The 22025-nt window shown below is 41.8% G+C and overlaps 1 protein-coding gene across 1 annotated transcript in view; it reads right to left on the bottom strand.

The window, feature by feature from the left end:
* Positions 1 to 22025, bottom strand: part of LOC124063956 (acid-sensing ion channel 1-like) — a 40189-nt gene that overhangs the window by 12216 nt on the left and 5948 nt on the right. The gene's annotated exons all lie outside the window — the stretch shown is intronic.

Genomic DNA, 22025 nt, shown 5'->3' with positions numbered 1-22025 from the left:
AGGGTAATGGTACTCATACATGCAGAGAAACACATTGGCAATATGCTGACTGATGATTCGTGACATACATGCATCTCCATTCCCTCTGGACGCCTCTTGTAAAACACACATGCGCGTAGTTCAGTTGAACAGCAGAGTGCTCATAGATTTATTTTAGGAATAGCTCCATGATTCAACATCTGAGTGGCTGTAATAAAGCAGATGAGCCTCTCGGCGGGATGAGTTGGGACCAGCCCGTACACTAGATCTGTCCTGGGAAAGAGACTGAAGAGCGGCAAGAGTCATTGCAGAGAGCCCCGAGCTTCTGTTTACTGACCGATTTAACTGCATCCCAACAGAGGAGACAGAAACCGCCGCCCTCATTAGTAAGAAAGCATAAGCAGACAGATAGAGGCGCAGCTGGAGCACACCCTCCCGTTGGAGAAGAGCACCTTTCTGCTTCTGTACAGCTAACAAACCCCTCTTTTATCAACTGTCTTTCATTTCGCTATTCCCAGAATACCACCCAGCGAAGGTGGGACAAACCTCAATTAATGAATGCATTCATTATGGAAGCTCGTGTCACTTTTTGGTGCAGTTTAGAGGGCGGGAAAACTGTCGGGAAGGAAAAAAAGGCCCTGCAGCTCTTCCCCTGGAGTGAACCTCCTCCGTGTGACAAATTTCACACTCTGCTGAGAAAAATCCGCTGAGGCTTTAGATTTCCCAGCCTGTCACAGGCTGTCGCTGAATACCAAGAGATTAATTCATTTCGCAGATGGGGCATGTAAGCATCTCCGACGACCAAACATGTCGTGTTCACGCCATCACTACCTGCCCGATCTCAAAGTGACAACAAGGGAAGATTCAAGCTGGCAGGCAAGATAACACACACACACAAAGGTCAACATGTCAAACTAAATGTCCTGCTTTGTCAAATGAATCCAGTATAATATTCAGTAGATTTTATTGCCTCAGCATGTTGGTCAAACTGATATGATTTGTTCAAAGTATAATTAAAGAATTTAAGCTTCATTATTAAACGAAACAAGCTTTAACATTGCTATGACCGCTATTCCTATAATAACAACGTATCTGTTGACAGTGTGAGAACAATGTGACAGTGCGAAAAAGGTCCCCATAGAGAATTATCACCTTACTGTGCAGCTCCCCTCAGCTTTACAGAGATTTATATCAAGTTTCAGCTCATTGTTTAGCCATCCCGCCTCAGCCTTGTTCGGGATAGTCTCATCCACTGCAAGGGAGACAGAAGTGGATGGGTGTTGGATGTCACTCTTTCACTTCTGATAAAGAATAAATCTCACCTTTGTTTCTAGTTTGCTTTCGAGTCTCGGCCCCTTACTTCCAGTGAAGGGAAATCTTAATGCTTCAGGACACTAAGACATTTTTGAAAATGCTATGCTTCCAACTTTGTGGCAACAGTTTGTTGAAGGCCCTTTTCTATTCCAGCATGACTGTGCCCCAGTGCACAAAGCAAATCTCCATAAAGACATGGTTGGATAAGTTTGGTGTGGAAGAACTTGACTGGCCCACATAGAGCCCTGACCTCAACCCCATCCAACACCTTTGGGATGAACTGGAATGAAGATTGTGAGCCAGGCCTTTTGGTCCAACATCAGTGTCTGACCTCACAAATGATATATACTGCATGAATGGGCAAAAATTCCCACAGAAACACTCCAAAATCTCATGGAAAGTCTTCCCAGAAGACTATAGGCTGTTACTGCTGCAAATAGAATGCGATGTCATTAAAGTCCCTGTTGGTGTAATGGTCAGGTGTCCTGATACTTTTGTCTATATAATGTGCTTGTGACTGTGGAAAAAAAACACCTATTACAAGTCCGATTCTCTGTAACTGTGAAGTCCCATTGGGTGTTTTTCCAGAGGCAATAATGAGTTTGTTACAGTTTGTTGTACAACAGAGAGATGAAATAGATGCTGTACCTACTAGAAAAATTACTGGGCCTTTCTCAAACTAGACCCTTCCCACTCCCACTCCTTCAGACCAACTCTGTTTGTACTTAGACTCACAGCTGAATGAAACACTTTTCATTAAGGCATAGGGCCGCAGAAGGCTTCAGGACCATTTTCTACCCTCGTGCTGAAACAGGAACCTTTTCATAGCATGTTTTCGGATAAACACCTTTCAGAAGCAGCAGTCTTTTATGGTTGACATCCCCCCGTGTTTTTGCACCGTGATATTAACCAGCTGTTTAGTTTACAGTACCATCAGTAGGGGGGTACTTCTGAACAGGGCTTGGTTCACTCTCAAAGCTCTCTTCTCATTTTTAGGTGTAGCAGGCAAAGTAGTCTACGTATGTCTAGCTGGTGAGTGTGGAGGGGCATTTAAGGGCTAAAAAGACAGATATTTGGTTGGTTGAGTTGATGGAGACCAAAAAAAGAGAAAAAGCTAAAAGACATACATTCAGCAGGTGTCCAAAAACAGATGTTTCGCTCATGTTACAGTTACTGCAGGTTTAAATGTACTATTTACATATACTTTAGTGCGGTTGCAGTATTAATTAAACAGTATACAGGTCTAATTACATGTACCGTCTCTTACGAGTCCTCCATCACTTGAATCACAGAGCCATGGTGAGTTTTGTTACAGACATCATCTTGTTTTTAACACGGAGCTCATGCAGCAGTCAAACTATATTGGGAGATAAGTTTTAAAAGTGTCGCAATGTTTCTTCTTTTAAAAGATACATCAGTAAACTACATGTCTATTTCCTGTGGCCAGCTATGATTTTATACTCTTTTGGAGAAACTCAACGAAAATATGATTTACCAGAGCGCTTTCGCAAGCAGCGATCCAACTGTCAGTCCTTTGCTTTTGTGCTCCGCACAATGTTTCAAAGAATCAATCCTTTTTTATTTCGTTCCTGCTGTGTGTGTTTCTTTGGTTGTTTGGAGGGATGTGAGCCTGCGCACGTCAGCAGGGCAAGAGGGTTGGTGTGTTTACTGTGAGGACTCTGAACACGCTCAGAGAAACAAACACTGAGAGCAGTGAGACTCGGCCACCCTGCTGGGTCCTGTGAGAGGGGAAAAAGACAGCAGGCAATGACACAAGCACCACAGCAAACATCTCCTTCTCACACACACACACACACACACATTTAAAGTTCATTCAGCATTTGCAGGTAAGTTTATTGATCGTACGCTTTGCATTTCACAGTGTGTGTGTGTGTGTGTGGTGTCTGTGTCATTGCCTGCTGTCCTATTCAGTCTGTCAGGACACAGCAGGATGGCCGAGTCCACTGTCCACTGATGGGACTGTCTTTTAACTTCCCACCTGCACTGGAGGTGGGAATGTTTTGCTTTGCGTATACTGACATCTGCTGCTTGTGATAACCTCACGTCCACGTTTTAAAGAAAATCCCTGACCTGTTCTACAACATACAGAGTGGAGAACTGCCAGAGCTGGAAGAGAATGAGAAAATGATTTTCTTTTACAGCAGTCTGACAGACATTGAGCGCTCTTTACATAGTGATGCTAATTAGATCAGTTCACCTCCACATATAAGAAAAAAATATATATAAAAAAGCACAACCCATTTCGTGCAAGTAGAAGTTTTTGCTTTCAGGCTAACAATCACATCTGAGCTGACAAATTAGTCAAAAAACATCTGCGATGGCTTTGAACAACCCCGACGTGAAAGTCACACTAACAAGACAAAGAATGAAACAAACAAAAAAAAACAAACACTGCAGATGTGAATGTGGGTGGGGAAGTCTGGGAGCGAAGAGAAATGGCAGAAGTAACTGGGCACATTTGTAAAACATTCCAGAATAATTGGAGGCTTTTGAAAATAAGCAAAAAGCATTTCAAACAATATTTCACACCAGCTGTAAATGACAGAGGACAGCAATTTTAAACGAGGCACACCAATGTGTGACAAATGGACGTGAAATTGATTTGCATCTCTAAACGACTGCGATAAATTACTTCTCCAGATTTTTCTCTCCTTAATGGCTGTTGTGGATTTCAATTGTTTTCTTATCAGTAAGAAATGGAGGATATAAAAAAAATGCTTTTGGCTGTGATGCTTTTTCATTTTACTGGGAACTGGTTCATTTTAGAAATCCCACTGAGCTAACAGCGAGTGAAGTAGTGTTGGTGAAAGTTGAGGGTCAGGTCTGTGCAGCCTCTTAACAGGCTGAGGTTGCCATGGTGACCTGAAAAAGGGGATAGCGGGAAGGCTAACAGCTCATTTAGACAGGGATGCACTGTAATCCTAAACACCAGTGCTATGTCTTCTTCTTCTTCTTTTTCTTCTTCTTCTTCTTCTTTCAGAGTCAGGATTGGGCATCTGTTCATTTTCTGTGATATGATAAATAACGTGTCCTTCAAGAAAAGAAAAGAAGAGAAAAGAAAAACAGACTGCAGTCATCTTTGTTGTCTGGGGAAACAGCCAAGCCACAGCTAATGAGAGGCATCATTCAAGGCGATGGCATCTTTTTTTATATATGGATATATCAAAAACACACGATGCAATCAAATGACTTGATGAGCTCCTCGCTGCTGCACAAATCAGTGGGAAAGCCAAAGACAGAAACACACAGCCCATCTGCATATTGACATTTCGCAACTGCACGCGAGCCACCGGCTAAACCGAGGCATGTCTCAGTGAAAACGAGCTCAGTGCTGCTGATGGCTGGATGAGCGGGTCAGGAGCTTGTCTGACTGGTTGTTTACAGGACCAAATCAAGACCAGGTTAAAAAAAAATAAATAAAAAAGATCGAAAGTCCAACTTCAGTTTTGTATTTTTTGGACTACTGGCAGGTGGTCTTTGAAGTGATGTGTTTTTCTGTTTGTTCTGTGGAGTATGTTGGCTCAGTGGTGCCTCACAGGAAGAAGGTCCTGAGAGTATCCCAGTGCCTGTTGGGATATAAGTCCTGCCCCTTCTGTGACCCTAAATTTACTTCAATTTGTTTAATTTTAAATCTAAAAGATACCTACACACATGCTTCTCTTATCCTGGCTGGTTACACCTCTGCTCTGGTTGAAAATGAATGCAGCACCAAACTCCGTGCACAAACGGAATTACAAATTGGGAGAAGCTATTTTGGGCTGCGGAAACAAAAGTCCCGCTCATTTTCGATGCAGACAGTGCAAGGTGACTCACAGCTGGGGAATCATCATTAGAGACGATAAACAGTGACAAAAAAATTCTTTGCACCTAAAATTGAAGGTTAAGGCGTGTTTTGGTAAGCAACATGCTATCACTGAGCTTAAAAGTGAAGCCTCTGGGTGGAAGCTGAAGATGACTTTGCTGAGTAAACTAAAACCACAGTCACAGTATGCAGCTTAAATAAATTCCCTCTCAAATTCTGGGTCGACCTCGGGTGAACTCAACAAATATGACACACCGTGTGCAACACTGAAGATATCATGTAAAATTTGAAATGTGAATACGGACTGAGGGAAGACACACCTCCCCTCACTTTGCAACTCCATCGCGGTGCAGACTGGAAGTCGACAGTTGTTTCTATGAGGATTCCTGACATGAATTGACTCCTTTATTTAGTTTCATGCACACCTCAATCAGATTCAGTGCTGACCTGCGAATTCACATGACCCTGATGTCAGACAGAAGGATGGGGCTGACCTCTAATTCAGGAAGTATTGTTCATTCATATGGAAGGACAGCGACACAGAATAATGATTAAAGCGTTTGGTACAAAGCTGTGAAGTTTACCACTTCATCACTGGACTGCTAGCCTCGTTAGCTCCTGCAGTCCTGAGACAAAGGTCAGAAAGTGCAGACAGGCCAAATCGCGTCAGACAGAATTTGTATGTATGATGTGGCAACAGTTAAAGTTTTTAGTTTATAGACATTATCCCAAGGTAGAAACTGGATTTTACGAGTACCATCTGACTTCTTCTCTCCTGTCGCCTCTCTCTCTCTCTTTTCTTTCTCCCCATGTCATTCTCGGCCATCCTCTGCTATTTATTATGCATCCTTTCTCCCCTTTTTCTGTCTGAACCTGCGCAGCCCACTTTCACAAAGTGGAACTCATTTGTCTGTCTTCAAATGCTAATAGAACACATAATGAATGCCACTCAAAATTATCTCCACTCGCTGATATCAGTGTATAATTAAAACAACACTGTCCTTAATAAGGTGTCAGAGGTGATAACACAGAGCGCTGATAACTCTTTAAAGACACACACATACACATGCATGCACCCAATCACTCCCTTGTTACCAAGCAACAATAGAGTTATAATGAGTGGGACCATCAGGCCAAAACTAATTTCCAAATATAAGGGCTAATGCTGTGATTGCTCAGTGGCCTTCCATAAGTAGGTTATTGTCTTTAGTTATTTACTATCTTAATTAACCTTTTTTCCCCGCTCACATAATTCCTATTAAGCATACACTATGCTACAGCTAATTTTGAAAGATGATAATTTTGGCTCATCAGTTGAATTTTTAAGCTATTTCTCTCTATCTCTGCTTTATATAAGGCCCTATAATGAACATTTTTAGATTAACAGAGGATCACAATCCTACAGTGTGAACAAGGTCTCTCATAATGACAAACCCACAGAGAAATATCAACCAACTCTGCAGTTCCTGTCAGCTCCTCTGAGCTTTTTGGTGACCTTCAGCTTACTGTTTGTTTTTTGTTTTTTTTTTATTTGCAACTTCACCGTCCTGGCTCACACTCAGTGCTCTCGTTGCACTGCAGCAGGCTGCCAGTCAAAGTCAGGAAGTAGCTGGTAAACATGCAGTGGAGCATTTAGCAGCTAAAGAGCAGATATTTCATTCATGAGTTATTGGAGCAGAAAGGAGACATTAATGCACTATTATTTATTAACTCCATACCCTGTGTTTAGAAAAGGGGGGTGATTAGAAAGTACAAAAAATAAACAACAACAACAACAAAAAAAAAAACCAAAACAAGTATTGTTGTTCCTTAATATTTCTGTTTTTTAGCAGCCTCATATGAACAGTTTTTCCCATAAGCCCCACACCATTGCAGGCTAAACGTCGCAGCTCCATGAGCGAGTTCAGGGGATTTGTGTGATGACAGCAGGACAGAGGAGCTGTAGAAGTTTTTTAAAGGTTGAACAAATAACTTGAGAGTTTTGTTGAATTGGACAAAAACAAGTTACGATGACACAAGTAAGCACACTGCCACCCTTTTTTGATGTTGTTTACCTTGGATTCCAGTTTATCTTGGAATATTATAACGCCAGGCGAGAGGCTATGCCACACATCATGTCTCCAGCTCTCTGTCTGTCATCTTGGAAAGTGTGTTTTCTTGCATCGCTTTGCTGACAAACTCTTTCTGTGCTGAGAAGCGAAACACGGCTCACGAGATTTAAAAGCAGAAGAGTTGTGTGTGAGGGGTTAGAGCCAATATTAAAGAAGCCTGATGCAGTATTCCCTCAGCCTTGTTTTCTGCTGCTCTGACCAACAACACATTGCCTTTTCCTTTAATTGAGCACTGAAGTGTCATTGAGGTGGAGAGGTGGGAAAGTAGCTGGACCAGCGGGGTCCTGTGGGGCAGACAGCAGCATCTGCACACAGCAGAGGCTGAAGACTGGAGGAGCATAATAAGTTCCTGCTGCACCTTCAAACAGGTGTGTCCCTGTCAACCCGAGGACACGGAGAGGGAGAGAGAGAGAGAGAGAGAGAGAGAGAGAGAGAGAGAGAGAGAGAGAGAGAGAGAGAGAGAGAGACGGGCCAGACAGCACGCCTGCCAAGACAGCCACCCCTTCAGCTTCAGCTCTGCTCCACTTATCAGAGCAGCAGAGAAACAATGACCAGCGCAGAGTAAACAACCAACACAAAGCCAATTTACTCTTTCAGATATACCTGTCATTCTCCACCATGGCCACACTCCACTGTGACTGATGTCCTCTATTCCACGTGTTTGTCTGAGCATCACTCAATAGGTGGTAATGCCTGTTTTACCTAATGCCCAATGCATAGCGCCATGAGTGATGGCTTTAATTTTATTTCATTACATAAGGAAACCATTTGCATCATATTTACTGGGAGTGTGTGACAGAGAGAAATGTTCATTCAGCGGTAGATGTGTTTGAGATTCTGAGATGGAAGAACTAAGTATTTTTTGTTTGTATCTAACCTTGATTAAAGGAGTGAACCCTTTACCTCTCGGCCCACTCATCAGGTCTGAGTAAGACGTTAATTAAATGTTTATCCTCAGTGCCAGCAGCTTCTCACACCCGACACCAGTAGGGTATAAAGTCACAGAATTATGTGTAATATTAACTTGTTAAAATGTAGTCGTGCAGACAGAGGTTAAGCACGCTACGCTGTGGTGTAAGCCTTCTGATGCACTCAATGTGATGCTGAAACACTTGCAATAATCAAAGAAGCGGAGAAGAGCTTCTTCTGCAGGTAGAAATACAAACCATGCAGTCAGCAGAACGGCCTTTCAGAGACTTTCCCAGCTGTTCAATCACCTTAAAAGTTCTCTTTAGCAACATTAGCATTTACTTGCAGTCTCATCTGTGTCAGGCTGGCAAAGTCCAGTATTCAACCTCCTTTTCGCTCTATTTTTCTGTTTCCAGTAAATCCCAATGTGGCTCTGAAGCTGCTAAATGTTCACCCAGCTACACCAGCCAGCCGCCAGTTTAGTCTGTCCTCCATTTGATGTAGTTGCATCAGAAAACAACACTAAAGTTAAAACACAGAGCTGAAAGATGACAAAATGAACCTTATAGGTGAGTTGAAAGCAGGAATGGATTGTAATTCCCCTGAGTAGAAGCCTTTGTGGTGATCACATGAAGGTGCTCTTTGGCATCTTCAGGTGTTATGTGCATATCCTATCTTGTGAAGTGCACCTTGCATGGGTTGAATATGGTCCAAGGTACAGTGTGGGATTTGTGCAAAATGAAAATGCCTTCACAGAACTTTATTTAATTTTGGACAAATCCTACAGTGTGCCTTAGATTGTTTTTTTTGTTTTTTTTGAAGGAGATTTGAATTTTATATTCTTTATTGAGACCATATTCGAGTCATGGCATGAGCCTCCCACAGGATGACAATTCCCTTTTTGGTTTGTCACAGTGTCTTTGACATGACACACAGTTACTTGATCCAGTGTCAATGTAGTAAATACCGTTACAGATTAAAAAGAAAATGTCTTTTTCAACAGGGACCTGGCCAAGAAGACAGCAAGAGGGTACAGTCGCAACAATAAATACAATACACACCCGTCAATGATAGGTGACAGGCAGGAGCAGTTAATGTCTGCCAAGAGCCTAAAGTCAGTAAAGTTTGTCTGTTAACTTTTATTTGAGTCTCAGTTTGAGTTCTGTTGCCTTTAATGAAAAAGAAGAACACAATTATTTTTTTTTCTTTGGTGGTAATTTTGAGCCAATGAGTGAATTTCAGGCATTATTTATAGTTATTGAGCAGTCTTGTCTTTTCTCTTCCACCGTCCTCCTCCCTGTCAGCCTGTAAATGTCTTTCTATCTGTCTCCCAGCTCTGCTGTCAGTCTGCATTGTATTCTGTGCTGTAACCACAAAATGTCATAATGATAATCTTTCAAGAAAGTGCAGCATCCAGAGGAAGTCAAGGTCTCAACAAATCAGCAATGCAATACACACACACACACACACACACACACACACACACACACACCACACATCAGCTAGTGAACTCTTACTTCTGCAGACAAGCCGATATTTCCTGCGGACACATTAAAAAAGGAAAAACAACAGAAAGAAATGTTGCCTTGCTCAGGCTGCAGGCCATACCGGAGCCATCGCTGGTTAACTGATTGGCTCAGTAATTGCGATGGAAATGCCAGTCTGAGGTTGATATAAAAGTGCAAAGGCACATCCAGGAAATACTAATCAGTCCCCCGGCTGTTCTCCCAGGAGGCTGCTGCTGCTGTGAATGCCACTGCCTCCTGCAACAACACCTTATCTGTGTGTGGGGTTTTTTTCTTTTTTCATATGCTGCATGTGTGCACCTGTATCTGATCTTTCCTGCTGGAAATTAATATCACCTACTTTCCCCATAGACAATAATGAAAACCTTTAATACGAACAGAGTAAATTTGAGCAGGATGTTCCTGCATATTAAAATAAATGAGTCATTAGAGTCAAAGTCAGGGTAAAACATGCAGAGAGAGCCTTCCTTGTTCCCCACTCGTTCCTATCTCCTGCCGCTTTCTCTTTCCGTTTGAAACCTCCTCATTATAACCTTCATTTTTGTACTAACTAACATGCCTCCAGCTCTTTTCTCCCCTTTCTTTCATCCATTTGTCCTTGCCTCATTCGGAACAAGCTAATTTCTGCAGCGTGTTTCACGCCTACAGTGACTTCAGTGTAGGCTACATGCTCACCTGTCACTGCAGTTGCCCCCATCTGTCTTTTCTCGCATTGCCCTGCCCTGAGTCCATGCGCTCGTCACATACCGAGCCCCCGTCTGCCTTCACACCGTTTGTGTGCCCTTCTTCTATGTGTGTTCGTCTCAGCGCTGTTTGTACAGTGGCAGGATTATTTGATTGTTTACAGGTTTTTAGTGCTTGTCTGCTGTAATTCAGCTGTGTTTACTGTACATGTTCCTGACAAGGCAGGATTATTGGGAAGTGTTGTTTGTGTTTGTATTTGTGTTTGTGTGTGTGTGTGTGTGTGTGTGTGTGTGTGCATGCCTGTGCATCTGACTGGATAACCTATAAAAATGTTCCTTTTAAATCCGTGTTACGTAGCTTTCTTTTTTCCACTCTGATTAACAATATCTCAAATATTCTGCATCTGCGCGTTACTGCGCTTCATTAAAGCAATATCACATTCCCACTGAGTGAAATATTAAAATCCAGTGTGACATGTTTTCATGACTGCATGCATCGTCACATCAGTTGGAAAAGTCTTTCTGATTGTGATTTGGTCTGACACGGCAACCGTGGAAACATTCAATACCAACCTGAATGTAACATAAACAGTGAGTTTTAAAGTGTAATCGCCTGCAGACAACCGTCCTGATTCATCTCATGAAAAGACATTGCACTACCCACAGAGCTGAAAGATGTACTCAGATCCTTAACCACTCATACAGCAATGTACAAACACTCCATTGCAATTAAAAGTTCTGCATTCAAAATCCTTAATCCTTTACTTAAAAAATTGAAAGTTAAAGTCCTGATTTAACAGAGAAACAGAAGCTGTGTCTATTATACACTAGATATTAATACTGATCATCAATGCATAGGAAGTACACTATATAGACTAATGTAAATCCAGACACACCTCTTTATGGGACTGTTTTTCAGAGGTTGGGCTCGGCCCCTTACTTCCAGTGAAGGGAAATCTTAATGCTTCAGCATACCAAGACATTTTGGACAATGCTGTGCTTCCAACTTTGTGGCAACAGTTTGTTGAAGGCCCTTTTCTATTCCAGCATGACTGAGCCCCAGTGCACAAAGCAAAGCTCCATAAAGACATGGTTGGATGAGTTTGGTGTGGAAGAACTTGACTGGCCCACACAGAGTCCTGACCTCAACCCCATTTAATACTTTTGGGATGAACTGGAGATTGTGAGCCAGGCCTTTTGGTCCAACATCAGTGTCTGACCTCACAAATGCTCTACTGCATGAATGGGCAAAAAATTCCCTCCTCTGGCCTTATAGCTGCAAAGCTGTCTGTGTGTTTAGAACGCAATCATTAAAGTCCCATTTGGTACAATACTTTTGTCTATATAGTGTATTATATGATTGTAGATAACTAAGGTGGAGCTAATTTGAACCACTTCTACAGTCAGCTAATTTAGTTCAGTGGTTTCAAACCTTTGGGTCGTGTCCTTCCAAAGGCTACAGAATAAACTGTTGGGTCATGAGTTGACTATTGACAGAGGAATGGAGAGAAAAAAAAATATCTGAAGGCAAATTTGCATTCAACTTCACTATTTTCAAGCATAAAACAGTTGTTTAAATTAAACCATCTGAGCAATTTAGAGGTAAAACATGATATTTTCCACAGACATACTGTACATATACTATACAATACCCTTACAGTGTGTTTCTATCTTGTGTTTTTAATCTTTTACTTAACTTGCGTTGGAATAAGTACAATATTTTAGCGGAACTGAAGTATGACGTAGCATAAAAAGGAGACAGAAAATTTAACTCATGTAGAGTACCTGAGTAGTCATTTTCTCTCACAGCTAACGGAGGCCTTTATGTCTCGCTGCCAACCTCTGGAAACACACAATTCTCCTGATTTGGGGTCAGACGAGTGCAGAGGAGCTCAGCAGTCTGAACTGCGGCATCATTCCTCCTCAGTCTCCTCCTCCTAAACTCCATCCAGCAGTCTGAGTCACAGTTAGCTGTTTGCCAGCTTGCCTCCAGCCCACACAGAGCCCGGCCCTCAAGTCACCTGCACTAATCCTCAGGATAAATAAACCATGTGCAGAGCAGTGCAGCCAACCCAGGCTATTTTCAGCCCCACTGTGCTTTTCTTTTTTTCCCCCTCTCCTTCTTCCCCAGTCCGAAATGTCTTCATAAAAAGCGTTTCCCCCCTCTCAGGCCTGGGCAAATAGAGTGTGCTTGAGCAGCATTACTGAGCCGTCTAGAAACCAGCTGGAGTCATGGAGACGCTGTGTGGCTGTCCGGCCTTTACATGGGATATCTCGAGGCTTTAGCGTGAGCAGATTTGTGTGGGGTGATTAAAGTGAGCATCACAGTTAAAGCACTGAGAAGAACTGATTGGGCTGTTAGTATGCGAGAACAACCAGTGATGATTTGAAACTCAGTGATCGCAGGTGATCAATCTCAGAGTAAAGCTGACTTTTGTCTCTGGCTCCCTTGTGGCAAACCTGCACCCCTCCTTCTCTATTCCATCCTTCCTGCTCTTTTACCCGCACTTAATGACGCTCTAAAATCCCCTTTTTTTGTCCTAAAAACCCTCTGCGGGTCAGTTTCTCTGGTCTCAAGGGATTTCGTTCTTTAATGGTATGAAACAGACGAGTTTTTCTGCAATAAGGGGAAATGAAGTATGTGATTAAAAGACAGAAATGCAGACATGGAGGGAAAAGACTGTAAGTGTGTTTTCTTCTACTGGTTTTTATGCACGTTTTCATTTTGCACATCAAAAAACTGACTGAAAACACTAAAAATGCTTTGTTTTTAAGCTTAGCTTGTGTGGAAAAGTTGGTGTATCAGTAAAAATATTCTAACGCGATAAGCCTTAGCCAATAAATCGTGACATGCATGCATGTGACTTAAACGCTGTTCTTCACAGAGAGGATGAAACACAGCATCAGACCTGTGTGGAGCCATGAGCAGACTGTAATGTTCCTCTAATTATAACATTATTTCCATGTTTTCTGTTTTGTTTTGTTTGAGATTTGACTGCCGTGATGCCCTTTTCATCTGCAACAAACTATCTGCACCTGACTGCAGAATTAGCACAAACAACTATTAACTCCCAGATGGAAATGTGCATTAATTAGAATTTTCTTTGCTGGTTTTCCGATTTTCCTTTGGAGGGAGACTTGACTACTCAATTCTTCTCTGGGTTTGGGGTTTTACATAATCTTTAAAGTGACTTGAGGGAGACTTGCAGACTAACACAGCTTTAAGGGAGATATACGAGGGGTTAACCTGCAGGGATCTAAGGTTAATGTTTATCAAACTTCAAAATACACTCAAAAAAGTCGCACTTGAGCTCTCCTGCTGCGTTTTGCGGTTTCACTGCTGACAGAGACCCTCCATTATGAGCCCTGAGTATTCACCTGCTGATCTGGGTAATGTGGTTGCTCTGCACCTCAGTCAGTCTTTGGAGGTGGTCAGCACTAAATACCCCTCGTTCAGCACTGTGCAGCAAATATTAATTTAATTTTCCAAGTGTGTTTATCAGAGCTCTGTTGTGAGATGTGGGAATACATTTAAGAGGCTGTTCAAGTGATTTACTGTGGTCTTATTATAGCTAATCCTTTTTAGTTTTTTAGTTTTTAAAAATCCAGAGCTCTTAAATCTAGTAGTGATGGGAGCAAAGAGAACAAAGGGAAGGGCATAAGAGGGAGCGAGGGAAGGGGAGATAGGATAGATAGATAGATAGATAGAGAGAGAGAGAGAGAGAGAGAGAGAGAGAGAGAGAGAGGAGAGAGGAGAGAGCATGACATGAAAACATAATGAGGACTGTCATGCCCATGGGGCTTGATGTGAGAAATGCACTGCAGAGGGGGCTGAGACAAAGGAAGAATGCAAAAAAAAAAAAAAAAAAAAAAAAAAATGTTTAAGAAAGGAGGGGGGGGGGGATAAACACTGTGACCCAGAGGTGACATAACTTTGCTAGCTCAGCGCAGGAGGATTTGACAGGTTCAGGAGTCGGGATGCGGTACGCAGCTGTGCTGACCCACAAACTGGTGGGCACGGCTAGTGGTGGCTGTGCCTCATCGTTGTTGCTTCAGGACACAAAACCCTGAGGAAAGGCAAGCCGAAGTATATTCTTGCCAAGGGAACTGTCTCCCCTCTCCGAGAGTCTGGTTCTCTTCCAGCTCCCAGCACGGCTAGGGTTGTCAGAGAAGTCTGAGCTCATTGTCACCCTGTGGGTTGCTTTTAGGGTGCGGTTAAAGGAAATCATTACATTAGCTTTGCAGCAGTCAAACTGGAAATCAGACAGGATCGTACACTGGATGTGATGAAAAGATCACAGAGCAGAAACTAAACTGTATCCAGGATCTGAAGGGAGCACAGTGGTGGTCCATATTTCATTCTTGGAGAGAATATTTTACATTACTGCAGAACATTTTAAAAGCCTACAATATATTTTAGATTTCCTACCTTCCAGACAGACATTGGATTCAGTTCATGTCTAAGCCGTTTGAAAATCGACTTGCTGAAAATTGAAACCTACTAGAGAAAAAGTAAATCCGTTGCTGCAGCTTTTTGTATTTATTTGTTATGGTTATGCAGCTGTGAGCAGTTAATGCTTATAAAGCTGCAATGCTTTGGGAAATGGTTATTCATAATACGTTCAGCTCATCCGGACAAGACTTGGCTGTACACCTGCATCTCAAGGATAAGGGACACACCTTTGAGGACTCAAGTGTTCACATTCTGGAAAAAGGAGATCGATGGTTTGAGAGAGGTGTGAAAGAGGTCATCTATGTCCAGATAGAACAACCATCGTTAAACAGAGGTGGTGGCTTACGACACCAACTTTCAGCCACCTTGAGATCCCTCCCCAGACGGTTTAACGTCCATTTGCAACATCCCACATGTGACCTTAACGATTCATATGGTGGCACCAAGTGTCAGCGACCCTCCAGGCTACCCCCAAGGTGACAACCCCACTAGAGGTTAAATACCCCATCTATCTTAGGGCTGAAGAAGCCTTTCAGATGAGAGGTGAAACGTCTTCAACAATCTAAAAATATCCGGTTGCTTTCGCTTCCAGCACTTCAACTACCCAGAAGACTGAGAACATGAATCGACTTATTCATAATATAATACAGGATTTGTAGCAAACAGGCTATAACATGCAGAAATGCTCCTTTAAATATTGTATAACTGTATTTTTAAACAGACTTTCTTCACAGATTTAAAGCTGCATGGCTCGCAAATGATAAAAGTGGTAGAAAAAGCAGAGATTCTCATACCACTGAGCTGTCTCTCCGAGGCACAGCATGTTTTACATTTTGTCTACACAATCTTCAAATGCATGTTGCCTTCTTAAGACACGACAGTAGCGATCAGAGTACAGAAATTATGACACAACTGTCACGACAGCAGTGTGCTGAGGGCTTACACGCACACGCACACACACACACACACACACACACACACACACACACACACACACACACACATATATTCCCTGGGTGGAGCTGTCAAAGCTTGAGTTTGACGAACAAAAAAGGGGCAGAGCGTCAAAGTGGGACTCTCGCTTTGCTCTCCTTTACTGGAGCTCACTGGCGAGTATGTTTTTTTTTTTTTAAGTAAGTTTGCTGTCTACTTCAGCCAATACCTCTGAGTCCAATTAGCAGCGATTATTCTCCTCCACTGTTGAGGAGCAGAGGGGGGACCGCTGGGTGCTTCGGATAACTCTGTAATAACTGCGAAAGCCATTTATCCTGTTCTGTGAGAGAAATAACACCATAACTTCTGACGTGTCTTCACATGTGTCTGATTGGCCTTCCTTTTCACTGTCTCATCAAATTAAATTGATTAACCAAGAAAAAGTTGAAAAATGCACCATCAACAAGGAGAAAAAAATCTAATCTTTAATTTAATCTTTAATCGAGGCAAAATGTGTGAAAATAAACGTTTATCACAACGGGGATTTCACTTGCAAGACTTAAATGATTTAATAAAAGTTTAATACAAGTTTAATAATCTCATGTCTGTAAAGTTAAAACTAAAGCTGCAAATGAGCTGAACGTGTTAACTGGTGAGTTTTGGACGTGCTTGCAGGCTGATTTTGTTATCTTTGGACAGAGCGACGCTGGCTGTTGCCACTCTTTGTGCCAAGCTAAGCTAGCTGACTGTAGCTTCATTTTTACTGTACTGACATGAGTGATATCAAGCCAGAAAGTGAATAAGTGTACTTCCCAAAATGGTGAACTAATAATTTATATGTTGACTACAAGAAAATGCATCAAATAACAGGAGCGAAAGGAGTCACTTGATGAACCTATAGGGAATTTATTTATCACCTGAATCTGCAGCTCCTGGAGCTTCACTTTGTTTGGTGTCCTGTTTCCTGCCAGTCCTGAGACTCTAGTTAAATGTTAAACTTTATATAAACTCAGATCTGTTACATCACCAGTTCATCACACTGTTCACTGTTCATCACACTGGTTGTTACTGGACTCCACCTCAGCAGACGGGACAGTGTTAGATATGAAGGTGCAGAGAAATGAACTGGCACATTTCTAATTCTGTGCCAGGAAGTGACGGGTTTTGTCAACTTTCTGTGCGTGCCATCAGTTGTAAAAGTCTACTCTCAAGGTGTCTGCCACTCACTCTTTTGTTTTCCACTTAATATGGTATGACATTATTTTTTTAAAAGAAGCAACCCCGTCAATTCAGTTGAGTACTGAATCTGAATCACAAACAGCCCGAAATAGTTTCTTATCAGCTTCTTTTTTTTCTTTTTTTTTTCTTTTGATCTTTCTCACAAAGAACAGCCAGCTGGGACATACCTCTTTCTTTATTCATCAAGCACTTTGCAATGAAACAATGAAAAGATTAACATGCAATGCATCAAAGACGGTCTTCAAAGGAAGTGCATTTTCCAGTTTTCTCGAGCTGTGCGGTGATGTAGATAACAAAGGGAAGTTCGGAGGAGAGAAATAAAGGCCTTAAACCTCTCCGGGGGAAACACCTCTCTGCTGCCACTATGTTCTGACCATATTCAATTTCCTGAGCACCGCACTGCTCTTCAAAGAGGACAGAAATTGCTCTATCACAGTAGACACAGTGGAGAGCTGAGAGGAGGTGGAGGAGCAGTTTAACAGTCTCGACTTGTGGGCTACATAAATTAACTACTAAATTATCCATCCCGCTCAAATTAGACTAAAACACGGAAAGGTCAATAAGATGCTTGAGTGGAACACGCACGCACACACACACACACACATGCTAAACAACTATTTACATGCTTAATGTGTGTGTTTCATATTCTGGTGCTGAAATGAATTATTGAGGCAGCACTAACTAAAGTATGTGCTCACAACCAGAAGGCTGTCTGGAATCAGACAGGGGAAAGTTGTGATGCAATGTTTGGGTTTGGGAGAAGGACACTCTGCTCAGCCAACAACTAGTGCATCATTAAAGTGTCACAGAGACGCCATCTTCACCTCTCAGTTCAGCTGTTTGGTTGGTGGAATTCGATATTTTCTCCTCTTCTTCTGAGAAGCCGTTAAAGGCCTCGTCGCGCTTCTGCGTGTGGTTTGAAGGTGATCTCGGACGATCTTAATCGACCTTTTTCCACAGCAAATGTTTTGACTTTTCGTCGTGGGGACAACTTGTTAACGGTGACTTCGACCTAACCAAGAATCCCAAGTCAGGGACACTGAAAACGAAGCAGCTGATTGGAATTCAGCCATCATTTCATTATTTATTATTATTTACACTTGTGCTTTTTCTACTGCAAAATATCAAAATGCTTGTGATAAAAGTCTGTTAATACATTATTACTTGTGTGAAATGTACCAAAAATACATTTAAACATAGATTTTAAATTGACGGCTGCTCTGATTAAACAATAGGGTATTACGTTTGTATTTGTAAAAAAAGTAACTAATAAATAGGATTACTGTTAGACAGTAGTCAAGAAATAATAAGCACACTTTTTTTATTCGATGCGCTGAGCCGACTTTTTCCCTTCTGATGCTGATACCATAAAATCTGTGTGATGCTAACTCGCTGCTATGCGTGAAACTCACAGGGAGAAGACAAGATACAAAGAGACTTTGCTGAAATTAACATGGGGAAATTAACATGTTAGAGAAGTACAAGAAACAGTCTAACGAGAAGATAAAGACATTTGAAATAACATACAACACAGCAAGCAATTAAATGACATTAAGAAGCCGTATGCATCACATGTGCTTATACTTGATTACATCTAAGCAAAAACTAATGCAGTCCGATCCAACAGTCCTGCTTCGTGAAGGTTACAACGCTGTCCACGTGTAATGTATTGAAACTGTTTTGTGGAGGTGTTCAGCTGTGCATTCAGGTCAGTGCCAAACCAGGTCTTCGCCAACACTGTCTCCAACAGCTCAGCAGCTAGCTTTTTGTGACAGTTAGCACTATCACGGTGCTCACTATGGTTGTTCCTGTGGTTCTCGTTGTCTTTTAATGAGCTTTTAATGAGGACGTAATCTCCTGTGAATCGCAGCTGTGCAGCTTCTGATTCTTTCAGTGACTCGGTGTCCAGTTTGAAGATTCAGTGTTGCAGATGCTGAAGTTGGAATCATTATATTACTTCTGAACTATAAGAAACACAATAGAAGATGTGTTTCCCTGCCTTCAGTCGGTGTAATTGATGAGGTAATCCAGCTGTAGAAATGACTTCCAAACTTTAGTGGGCAGGTGTATGACCATGCCGAGCTCACAGAGTGAGCCTGAATTGATTTCTAACCTTCAAGAAGAGCCTTTGTAAAGAAATCAAAATATGTCAGAGTACGGCCACTTGTTATACCAGAGGTATCGGATATTTAAGGTCATTTAGGTTAATCTCACAGCTTCAAACTACATGCTGAAATGCAAAAAGGGCTTCTAGGTGTCTTCCTTTCACTAGAACAATTGGAAAAATAGTAAAATTGCCCATAAATAGACACATCACTTCAAAGCTACTTCAGTGCAGCTGCTGCAGTAAGTGGCGGTGTGTGGAGGTGCACTTTGGAGTCACTGTGTGTGAATGTGAGTATTAAAGTTCCCCTGCAAAAAAAATACATCTCTTAGGATGACACACTGAAGCTGAGTCAACTCTCCTGGTTAAATCAAGCCACACATGTAACATGTTATTGATCACTCAGTGGATAAAATGTACGAGATGATCTAAAAATTCTTCCACAGGTGTCCACTGCAGATAAATGGGGGTTCTCTTGGATGGAAAAAAGCTATCATTAAACCTAATCTAATCTATTCAGTGAGGCTGCTGAGTGGAATGATCAATGTTCAGCTCCAAATTAAAGACTGTGTCTGATGCTGGTGACCATTGGCAACAGTGTCTGGGTGTGCCCACAGCAGAGACATTACAGCCAGGGATGCTTTTTTTTTGGTCCTGCAGGGAAAATGCATTTGTGCATCAGCCAGGTGCTCAAATAAAATGTCAGTGGACTGTTTTAAAACATTTCTCTGACCAGATACACCGCTTCTTTTCTCAGCAAGGTTGTCATTTCAAAAGGACGCCTCCTCTCTCTTTTTTTCAAAGTAGAAAATAATAATGCAAAGATGAAAAGGTAGATGTAAACATTTGCACTGAGCTGTGGGAATTCAGCTAAATAAATAATAAGTTCAAAACAACGTTTGATGGTAAATTTTTACAAGGACTCGACGGCACAGATTCGAAATATGTTTTATAAGCAGAGTGATATCAACCCACAGTGACGTTATCATCATAAAACGGGAAACAGGAAATCAATCATGCATTGTAAATGTCTGCCTGTGCTTCTGGGGATGAAAGACAAACATGTTCACTCAACAACATGTAATGCGTTCGATTCATTCCAGCAGAAGAGGAAAAACGCAGGAGGTATCCTCAGGTCAGAAACTACATGTCGTCTCCTTCAGGTCATTCAGGGCTTTTCTGTTTCTGTGCTGTGGGGGGTTCATCATTCTTTAACTCACTATAAATAGATAATCCTGTGATTTATACTGTGAGAGTGTATGTGTATGTGTGTGTGTGTGTTGTCTCCACTCTACTGTTCAAACACCAAATAAGGATTTAAAAAGAACTTTCATTTTAAAGGATAAGGCTGGTGATGTGCTATATTATTGTTATTTAAAAAAAAAAAAAAACAACAAAAGTCCCATGAAAAGAAAACCCCAAACCCGAAATCGTTAAGAAGGTAATAATTTTCCGCATCTGGACGCAATAATGTTTTGGAAATGTTACTCAAACAGGATTAAATTTTGCATTTGTAAGTGAATATTTTCAGTGTTGGATTTGGTGCCTCATGTGGGATTTGATGGCAGCAGAACAACGTAAGCCAAATGTTCACTGGGCTTCGTTGGTGCATTTTTAGTTAAAGTCAAGTCAAACCACAAACCAAACTCTTTAAAAAATAAATAAATAAATAAAAATGCTGCATATATCCTTAGTGTTTGCTGTGACTCGACTTGTAAGTTTATTTTGTCAAAATTGTAATTACTGAGAGGGGAAAAAAAATCTAAAATTTATGATTTTTTTTTACTTTGCAGTTAAAGTTATGCTACTTGACAACTTCAGCTTTGCTCTTGAAGTGTAACATCTAACATGTTTCACTTCAATAACTAACATGCTCATGCAGAGAATGTATTGATAAGAATTTGATATATTTATCAGGAGGGTTGACTCCTGCTAAACTCGCTGCTCAGGCGGGTTTGGTTCAGCTTTAAAGACTGGAGTTTTGAAGGTCAGCAAGTGACGAAGCAACTTCTGAATAACTTATAAAATAACTTTGAGAAACATCACGTGGAAGAGTGCAGCAGCCACCTCCTCACATCCTGTCTCACTCTGTCCTCAAACACACACATCGTTTGTTTGTGTGTGAGAAGCAGAGAGAGAGAGAGAGACGGAGTTTGTTACGTCTTGTGTTTAAGTTGTGTTTTGTCTTTTGGTTTTTGAGTCCATGTGCCTTGTTGCATGTTTGTCTTGTCATGTGTTTCCATGTATTATGTTCCAGGTTTTTGTCATGTCCCATTTTATTTTGAAAGTGTCACTTCCCCTGTGTGTCTCTTTTTCATGTAGCTTTGCTTTGGCTTATCATGATTGCTTTCTCCTCCCTTAATGTGTTTCACCTGTCTCTCGTTAGGTTGTCTCTTCAGTCCTCGTTTTCCCGTCACTCTTTGTCAGGTTGTTGTTTTGTCTTCATGTGTCCATGCCAGGATTTTCTTGTCTCGTCATGTTTTTGCCACAGCTTTTTGTACTTTTTCGTTGATCCTAGTGCCACAGTAAGAGTGTGCCATTTTGAGTTCTTTTGATTTAAATTAAAGACTATTATTTCGGATCTCCGCCTGCCTGCCCTTCTTGACTCTGCATCGGGGTTCAGCTCTCTGCGTCAGCAACGTCGTACCTTCTTGACAGAGTTCATGTCTTTAATGACGAGATGCTTGCTTTGCTGCTGTTCAACAGTAAAAGACCTTAGATTGGAACCATTCGTCTGTTTACCGAGCCGAGATCTTCCCTCTACTGTCGAGAAAGAGAAAAGACAAAAGCGCAGCAGGATCGGCTCCTTGGAGAGCACCGCGGTGCTGGTCTCTGTCCTCGTCTCAGTCCTCAGTCCTGACAGCACGAAGTTGACGGGTTGGGTCCAGAGGCCGACGGGTGTGTGGGTTTACTGGTCAGGCGGTGCAGATCAGCTCTCATAACATCACTCA

Source organism: Scatophagus argus, chromosome 8 (assembly GCF_020382885.2).
Source record: "Scatophagus argus isolate fScaArg1 chromosome 8, fScaArg1.pri, whole genome shotgun sequence".
In the NCBI taxonomy this organism is placed as follows: Eukaryota; Metazoa; Chordata; class Actinopteri; family Scatophagidae; genus Scatophagus; species Scatophagus argus.
This window is presented reverse-complemented; position numbering and strand designations above follow the sequence as displayed.